This window comes from Nycticebus coucang, chromosome 2 (assembly GCF_027406575.1).
Source record: "Nycticebus coucang isolate mNycCou1 chromosome 2, mNycCou1.pri, whole genome shotgun sequence".
Taxonomy (NCBI): domain Eukaryota; kingdom Metazoa; phylum Chordata; class Mammalia; order Primates; family Lorisidae; genus Nycticebus; species Nycticebus coucang.
The window spans coordinates 82,338,200-82,347,095 of NC_069781.1; the positions used below are offsets into that span (position 1 = coordinate 82,338,200).

General features: G+C 42.2%; 1 pseudogene; it reads left to right on the forward strand.

Annotated features, from left to right (window-relative positions):
• Positions 1–7,209: 7,209 nt before the first annotated feature.
• Positions 7,210–8,361, forward strand: LOC128574258 (uracil-DNA glycosylase-like; annotated as a pseudogene).
• Positions 8,362–8,896: the final 535 nt, after the last annotated feature.

Consider the following 8,896-nt stretch of genomic DNA (forward strand, 5'->3'; position numbering starts at 1 on the left):
TGCACTATAGGTGTGATCCATATGAAAGCTATAAATTAGTTTCATAGTAGACAACCCAGGACTTTAGATGGTCCTCTGGGTCTCCATCCACAATGCCTAGCTCCAAAAGCAAAGGAATCCAGGAGCCCAAGAAAACATACCCACCTGGGCATGCACCTCTTTTACTCTTCTGGACCATGTTCCAAAGATCCAGGGGCCTGGAATTCCCTGCTAAATGTGACAAATGTTAAGGACAGGCTTTCATGGTAGCTTTTTGGTCCACAATGAACTTTCTCATTCACTGATACTAGTTCCTTCCTAACGTCCAACAAGTGCACATTTTCTTTTTTTCATTTTGAGACCAGTTGTATGTGTGTTAATACAAAAATATGGTATCTAACAATTCTATGTGTCTTCATTAGAAGCGTCAGTAGGAGGAGAGAAAAGTAGATTTTGTATGTGAAACACTGACTGCCCTAATTTTAATTTTACATGTAAATTAAATGTAAAATAAAATTTATTGAATCACATTAATTTTAAAATTCAATTAGAATTACGTAATTATATGCCAAGTAAATCCTCCAACTGTGGTTCAAGTGATACCATGAACTGGGTCTGATTCATTGAACCTGGTTCAATGTGCATAGTACCCAGAAAAGCTATAAGGGTATGGCTCCCTCTACCTACCCTGTTTCCCCAAAAATAAGACAGTGTCTTATTTTAAGGTGTGCTCCCAAAGATGTGCTAGGTCTTATTTTCAGGGGACATCTTATCTTTCCTGTAAGTAGGTCTTATTTTAGGAGGACGTCTTATTTTCGGGGAAACAGGGTAAATTTTAAAAGATGCCCTGGAATAAAGGACTTAAATTTAAGGCATGAAACAATAAAAATCCTCAAAGAAAGCATAGGAAAAACACTGGAAGATATTGGCCTGGGGGAAGACTTCATGAAGAAGACTGGCATGGCAATTGCAACAACATCATGAAGAAGACTGGCATGGCAATTGCAACAACATCAAAAATAAACAAATGGGACTTCATTAAACTGAAAAGCTTCTGTACAGCTAAGGACACAATAACCAAAGCAAAGAGACAACCTACACAATGGGAAAGGATATTTGCATATTTTCAATCAGACAAAAGCTTGATAACCAGGATCTATAGAGAACTCAAATTAATCCACATGAAAAAAGCCAACAATCCCTTATATCAATGGGCAAGAGACATGAATAGAACTTTCTCTAAAGATGACAGACGAATGGCTAACAAACATATGAAAAAATGTTCATCATCTCTATATATTAGAGAAATGCAAATCAAAACAACCCTGAGATATCATCTAACCCCAGTGAGAATGGCCCACATCACAAAATCTCAAAACTGCAGATGCTGGCGTGGATGTGGAGAGAAGGGAACACTTTTACACTGCTGGTGGGACTGCAAACTAGTACAACCTTTCTGGAAGGAAGTATGGAGAAACCTCAAAGCACTCAACCTAGACCTCCCATTCGATCCTGCAATCCCATTACTGGGCATCTACCCAGAAGGAAAAAAATCCTTTTATCATAAGGACACTTGTACTAGACTGTTTATGGCAGCTCAATTTACCATTGCCAAAATGTAGAAACAGCCTAAATGCCCACCAACCCAGGAATGGATTAACAAGCTGTGGTATATGTATACCATGGAATACTATTCAGCTATTAAAAAAAATGGAGACTTTACATCCTTCGTATTAACCTGGATGGAAGTGGAAGACATTATTCTTAGTAAAGCATCACAAAAATGGAGAAGCATGAATCCTATGTACTCAATCTTGATATGAGGACAATTAATGACAATTAAGTTTATGGGGGGGGGAAGCAGAAAGAGGGATGGAGGGAGTAGGGTGGGGCCTTAGTGTGTGTCACACTTTATGGGGGCAAGACATGATTGCAAGAGGGACTTTACCTAACAATTGCAATCAGTGTAACTGGCTTATTGTACCCTCAATGAATCCCCAACAATAAAAAAAAAAGATGCCCTGGAGAACCTGCAGCCCAGGCAGAAAATAGCCATGGAGCACAGTCACTGCAGGGAGCTGCCACTAGTGCAGTTTGCCCAGCAGAGTGTGGGGATGTGGCCACCCCAGGAACAACAGGTAGAGCCACTGGCATGCAATGTCAGCTGCAGAGAGTCACAGGCTCAAGACCTGGGGATAGAGCACCTAGCCCAGTGGGGCCACCAGAGAACTGCCATGGGGTGGGGCTGCTGAAAGCCGTGAGGACAGGGTCACCACCCCAGTGGTCTACAAAGTAGGATCACCACCCCACTGGGCCTGGAAGGCAGAATATGGAGTCAAAGAAGATTGTTCTCAACCATTAAGGCTTGTGGTCAAGATCTATCACCCCCTTTTCCTTTCCTTTTTAGCCTTTTGAGAATCCCCTCCCATTGTATTTTGGAAGAACATAACAAGCTTGTTATCACAGGCTCACAGTTGGAGACCCTTTTGCCCTAGAGTGAATCAAATTTTCACTCTCAAACCCGTATGAATGATATTTAGATGAGACTTTGAATTTAACTTTAAAGTCATGCTAGAATAAGTTAAGAGTTTTGAGGCTATTGAAATGGAATGAATGTATTTTTAAGTAAGAAGGATATGAATTTGGTGAGTCAGAGGAGAATAATATGGTCTGGATACTTGTGTCCCCCACAATTCATATGTTGAAACCTAGTGTGATGGTGTTAAGAGGTGGGGCTTTGGGGAAGTAATTAGGTCATGAGGGTGGAGTTGTCACAAGTGCTATTAGCGCCCTTCTAAAAGAGGCACTAGAGAGCTACTTTCTCCCTTCCATCATGTGAGGACATAGTGAGAAGTAGCCATCTACAAACAAGAAACAGTTCCCCACCAGACACTGAATTTGCCAAAGCCTTGATTTTGGACTTCCCAATCTCTAAAACCATGTGAAATAAATTTTTGTTGTTTATAATCTACTTAGCCTATTGTATTTTGTTATAGCCATCTGAATGGACTAAGACAAACCATAATCTGGTAGAAATTTTCTATTTTCTTTATGCTTTGTGTTTTTTAATGTATTGGAGATATCCTTCTCTATTCAAATGTCAAAATGATATTTCCTGTATCTTTTTCCTAAATGTTTTATAGTTCTATTTTTTATACTTCATATCTACATGAAGTCTGTTTTTCTTCATTACATGGAGGTAGGGATCTAATCACTTTTTGTTCAATGTAGGAAACCAATTACTTTCACATTATTACTATTATTATTATTATTGTTATTGCAGTTTTTGGCCGGGGCTGGGCTTAAACCCACCACCCCTGGTATATGGGGCTGGAGCCCTACTCCTTGAGCCACAGGCACCACCCTACTCTCACATTATTTATTGAATAGTTTATCCTTTTGCTCACTGATGTATCATGCCATCTTTGCTGCAAGTCTACTTCCAGGTTTTCTGATTCATTCTACTGGTTAGTTGGTTATTCAAATGCAGATTTATGCAAGATTCTGAAGTAATCCGTCTAGAATGGAGTCCATGAGATTGCAATTTCAATAGTAAATTCATGAAGCTTATGGAAATGGCCCATAAATCTCACTTCAAGAAACATAGCCCTAGACTTTGCTAAACAATAAAGAATGCCAGAGTCCAGAAGATAATATTCTTTAATGCAGGGATTCCTCCTCTTTATAACATAGTCTCTCTCCAGGTGGTATTGGAGACCTTAACATCCACTATTCCACAGCCTGTGTCAGTGCATAGGCTGACAGAAATCTAACCAGAGCCAGAGAAAGAGGCTAAACTCTCTCTCCCTTTATACTTAGAAACTTGTACTAGGCAAATGAGTATATCTAAGTAGCTAACTTCCTCCTAGTAAATACCAGTAGACTTAATTTCACTCTTGAAGTAGGACTCTATCCACCACACACACCAGTCTAACATCATTTTTGTAGCTCTCAACAATATTAGTATGAAAAAATATAGTGACACTCACTCACACACACACACACACACACACTAACTAGGGGGGCAGAATTTGCTCAGAAAAGTATTCTTTCACTAAGCAAACTCAGAAATTCAATGATTAGATAGAGTCCGCTGGCTCTGACATGATTTAAGAATGGAAATAGTTAATAGCAAAAGTATAAGAAAACCAAGGTACAACCATATTTCTTTCCCCTCATTCTTGACTCCCAATGTTCCTATTCTGTAATTCTGTAGTTGGCTACCTTTATGCTTCATATCAGTAAAGTTAAGGACCAAATAAAATTGAGAGCTTCTTATGTTATTTCGATCAAGTAGATAGCAACAACGTAGAGACTAAATGGATAATTTAGAAGTTGACTATCTAAAATATCCAACAATTATGCTTGTCAATGAAATTTAAATCCAATTATTTTAGGTAGTATTACAGTAAAAAAAATTATAACTGAAATCAACAAATGAACTTATTTCAAGGAATTTGAAATAAAAGCCAAAAAATATGGATCATCAATATAATAAAATCACCCCTTCCCTCCCAAAAATAATTTTGTGCTTGTAAGTGACCCTCTTCCTTATGATCCCCAATCTACCCACTTGAGTCCTTGCTTAACCCTGTCGGCATGTGATTTCAGTATAAAGCTGCAACAAAGAAAAGCTGTAATTACCAAATCTCCTTCTTTCAGCTATTGAAATAGGTGATCTACAGAAATGCAAGACATTACAAACAAAGAATTTTCCAGCCCTTCCACAGCACAGCTTCCAGGAAGATGTTGGGATAAATATGCTTTCTTGTGACCAAGACCCTGGGCCTGAAATTTAAATGGATTACATGTTTCAGAGCCAGGTATTGTGACTCATCTTATCTCTGTGTTTTGTGGACATTGCTTAGGCAAGAGGAAAATCACAGTATTATCCATAACCTTCCTGAAGATGACCAGAAGGGAATCCATTCAAATACAAGTACACATCTCCAGTAGACAGTACTGACTCCATTACTCAGTAACTGATTCTCCAGCATGCGATTTTCTAGATTTGTAACATCAGCCTTATAGGTCAGTATGCTAGAGGGAAAAGATGCTTTAAAAACTAACTAGATCTGATAAACAAAACTTCCTGATAGACATTACTTTAGCACTATAGGTACCATGGGCAGATATTAAAATGGCAGCATCACCCAAGAATGAATGTGCTTTAGATATAAAAACTAACCTGATTTTGAATTAGTTTAGCAAGGGCTAAGAATCTTGAGGATTGGGCAGAGAACATGTAGGCAGTGGTGGGGGTAAGCTACAGGAGTGATCTGGGAATGCGGTTTTCCAGTACGACAAGATCCTTAACAGTGGACCTTGGGCAGCAGGGGGGAAGGTGTCACTAGGAAGAAATGGGACAGAGTACATGGGAAGGCTTGTTGCCAAAAACATTCCTTTTCCAAGTCCTTTAACCCAGCTTCCACTTGTTATATAAACCTTAGTTTGGATCCACTTCACTGCATGTTAGCATTTTTCCTACTTGATAGGAAGGAAGAGTGACAATGTGCGTGGTTGAAAACCGAGAGATAGTTAGAAATGAGCTGTCTCTACTCCTGTTTACGGTAAAAAGGCATAAGAAGAGACACACCATTAGGTGAATCGAAGTTTCCTTTTACAAGAATGAAAAGCAGAAAACTAGACTTACCAGCTGCAGAACAGGGAGCTGCCACGTGTTTTCATTTCACAGGGTTTTTTTCCCCACATTTCTTAGCTCTAGTCCATACACAGCTGGTTTGCTGTGTTCGGTGCTTGTGCAATGGAAGGCAGAAATGCAAACCTCCTGACAATGCTGAGTCCTGTTTCTAGATACAAAACAATTGAGTACCAGAGCGTGTTAAAAGCAGGGCAGGGGTTTTGCATAAGGTATTCTTTTCTTTTTTGCAGTTTTTGGCTGGGGCTGGGCTTGAACCCGCCACCTCCAGCATTTGGGGCGGTGCACTATTTCTTTGAGCCACAGGTGCTGCCCTGCACAAGGTGTTCTTAATGGTTCCAAAACCTGGCATTATCTCAGAAGTTTGTTTAAAAAAAAAGAGATTCCCTAGTCCTTAACCTTCAAAAAAGTACTGAATTTGAGGGTGCAGTAGCTCACGCCTCTAATCCTAGCACTCTGGGAGGCCAAGGCTGATGGATCACCTGAGGTCACAAGTTCGAGACCTGCCTGAGCCAGAGTGAGACCTCGTCTCTAAAAATAGAAGGGCATTGTGGTGGGCACCTATAGTCCCAGCTACTTGGGAGGCTGAGGCAAGAGGATCACTTGAGCCCAAGAGTTTGAGGTTGCTGTGAGCTGTGAGACCATGGCACTCTCCCCAGGGTGACAAAGTGAGACTCCATCTCAAAAATAAAAAATTTGAAAAGCAAACAAACAAACAACAACAACAAAAAAAAAACCAAAGTACTAAATTTGAATTCACACATCAGGAAACCTGTTTGTTTTTTTTAAATAAGCCATCAGTGTTTCTGATGACCAGCTGAGTTTAAGAGTCATGGCCGTTCTCATTTAATCTCTCCTATAATTTCACGGAAGTATTGATAATCCTATTTTACAGATGAGAAAACTGAGGATCAAAAGGGGTAGGAAGCTGCTCCAAGTAAACCCACTAGTATAAAGCTTAAGCTGGAATGAAACTAGTTTGGTCACCAAAACATCCACCATACCTACAACACTAACATCAGCTTTTTCCTGACCCAACCCATTAACTGCTCACTAAGAACTATTTTCCTTAGAAAACTGAGCACCAGAATACTTTTGAAGGAAGCAAGTTTGTCGTGCGTGGTCTTTCCATTAGAAATCTCCCCTCTTCCCACTCATATTGGGAGCTAATGTTGCTCCTTGCCTCCTGAAACTTGTAAATCCTACATTCTTTCCCATTAGAAATCTATCCAACCTGGGCCTTCCTCCCTCAGAAACTGGGTGCTGGTGACCAACATGGGCTGGTGGAGGAAGGTGAGCTTCCCTTGCTCTCTCTCTTCCCCAGGAAGGACTCAATTTCATTAACCCCCAGGTCCACCCAAAGAAGCCTCTGTACACTGACAATGGAGAGGGATGAGCCGTCTGTAGTACAGGATGCCGCTTCCTATCAATGGCACTGCCCTTCTTCTCCATGAAGTTTATGAATTAAAAGTCTTTTGTTTACAAGGCAAACAACTTGTAGGAAATAATTTATTCTAGAATCCTCCCGGATCCCCACGCGGCGCGCATTTGTTCCCTGCTCGGCCCCCGGGATGATCGGCCAGGAGACACTTAACTCCTTCTTCTCCCCGAGCCCCGCCAGGAAACGACGTGCCTGCAGCCCCGAGCCGGCCAGCTTGGGGATCGGCGTGGCGGCCTTACCTGAAGATAGTGGGAATGCGGCGGCCAGCCCCGCCAAGAAAGCCCGAGCTGGGCAGGACGAGCCCGGCACGCCGCCCTCCTTGCCGCTGAGCCCGGAACAGCGGGTTCGCATCCCGAGGAACAAGGCCGCAGCCCTGCTCAGGCTCGCGGCCCGCATGTGCCCGAGGGCTTTGGTGAGAGTTGGAAGAAGCACTCAGTGGAGAGTTCAGGAAACCTTATTTTATAAAACTAATGGGATTTGTTGCAGAAGAAAGAAAACATTACACTGTTTATTCACCACCCCACCACGTCTTCACATGGACCCACATGTGTGACATAAGAGATGTGAAGGTTGTTATCCTGGGACAGGATCCACATCATGGACCCAATCAAGCACATGGGCTCTGCTTTAGTGTTCAAAGACCTGTTCCACCTCCACCCAGTTTGGAAAACATTTATAAAGAACTGTCTACAGACATAGATGGTTTTGTTCATCCTGGCCATGGAGATTTGTCTGGGTGGGCCAAGCAAGGTGTTCTCCTCCTCAATGCTGTCCTCACTGTGCGGGCCCATCAAGCCAATTCTCATAAGGAGAGAGGCTGGGAGCAATTTACCCATGCAGTTGTGAGCTGGCTAAATCAAAACTTGAATGGCCTTGTCTTCCTGCTCTGGGGCTCTTATGCTCAGAAGAAGGGCAGTGCCATTGATAGGAAGCGGCATCCTGTACTCAGACGGCTCATCCCTCTCCATTGTCAGTGTACAGAGGCTTCTTTGGGTGTAGACACTTCTCTAAGACCAATGACCTGCTCCAGAAGTCTGGCAAGAAGCCCATTGACTGGAAAGAGCTATGATCCTCAGCTGAGGCATGGTCTGTCTCCATTGGCAGTTTCAGAGAAGCTGCTGGTGAAGAATTTGTCAGTTACAAAGTCAAATTGAAAATTTCCCTATTCTTAAAAACGCTGCATAAGGGGGAGAAACTTCTATAAAGCTGTCATGAACCAGGTTGCCCAGGCGCAGGAGTGGCAGTTTCATCTACCCAGACACAGCACAGACTATCCTTGGGGCCGAACGTCTTCCTCTGCACGGTGAGGTCAGACGCTCACGTGGCTGTCACCTCCCTTTAGGCTAAAGAGGGAATGTGTGCAGCCTTTTGGTGCAGCAAATACTTCCATGCCTGCTGCTAGTTGTTGCCTGGTAGGTTCGATGTTCAGTTGTAAGTGTTGGGGTATTTTATTCTTGCTTACAAGATCCCCCACCCTCCACCCTGCAGCCTGTACTCTGGACTCTGTTAGGTACACCGCCCCTTTGAGGAGCCCTCAGGCCCCTCCTTGAAGCATAAGGATAATTTGCAGGTTTCTAGATAGATAGCCCAGAAATTAGAGATCAATTATTTGCGGTAGGGGTGAAGATTCCTAAGGAATAATTCTTGGGGATGGGGGTTAAGAGAAGTGAGCTGGATATTGTCTACCCTGTTATTCTTTGGTTTCGAGGAATAAGCAATGAAAGATGAACAAGAGGAGAAAGGGGGATTTTGTTTGTTTGTTTTTCTTAATTGGAGGGGGTAATTTTCTTCTAGGGTTATCCTGAGTTAGGGTTTTT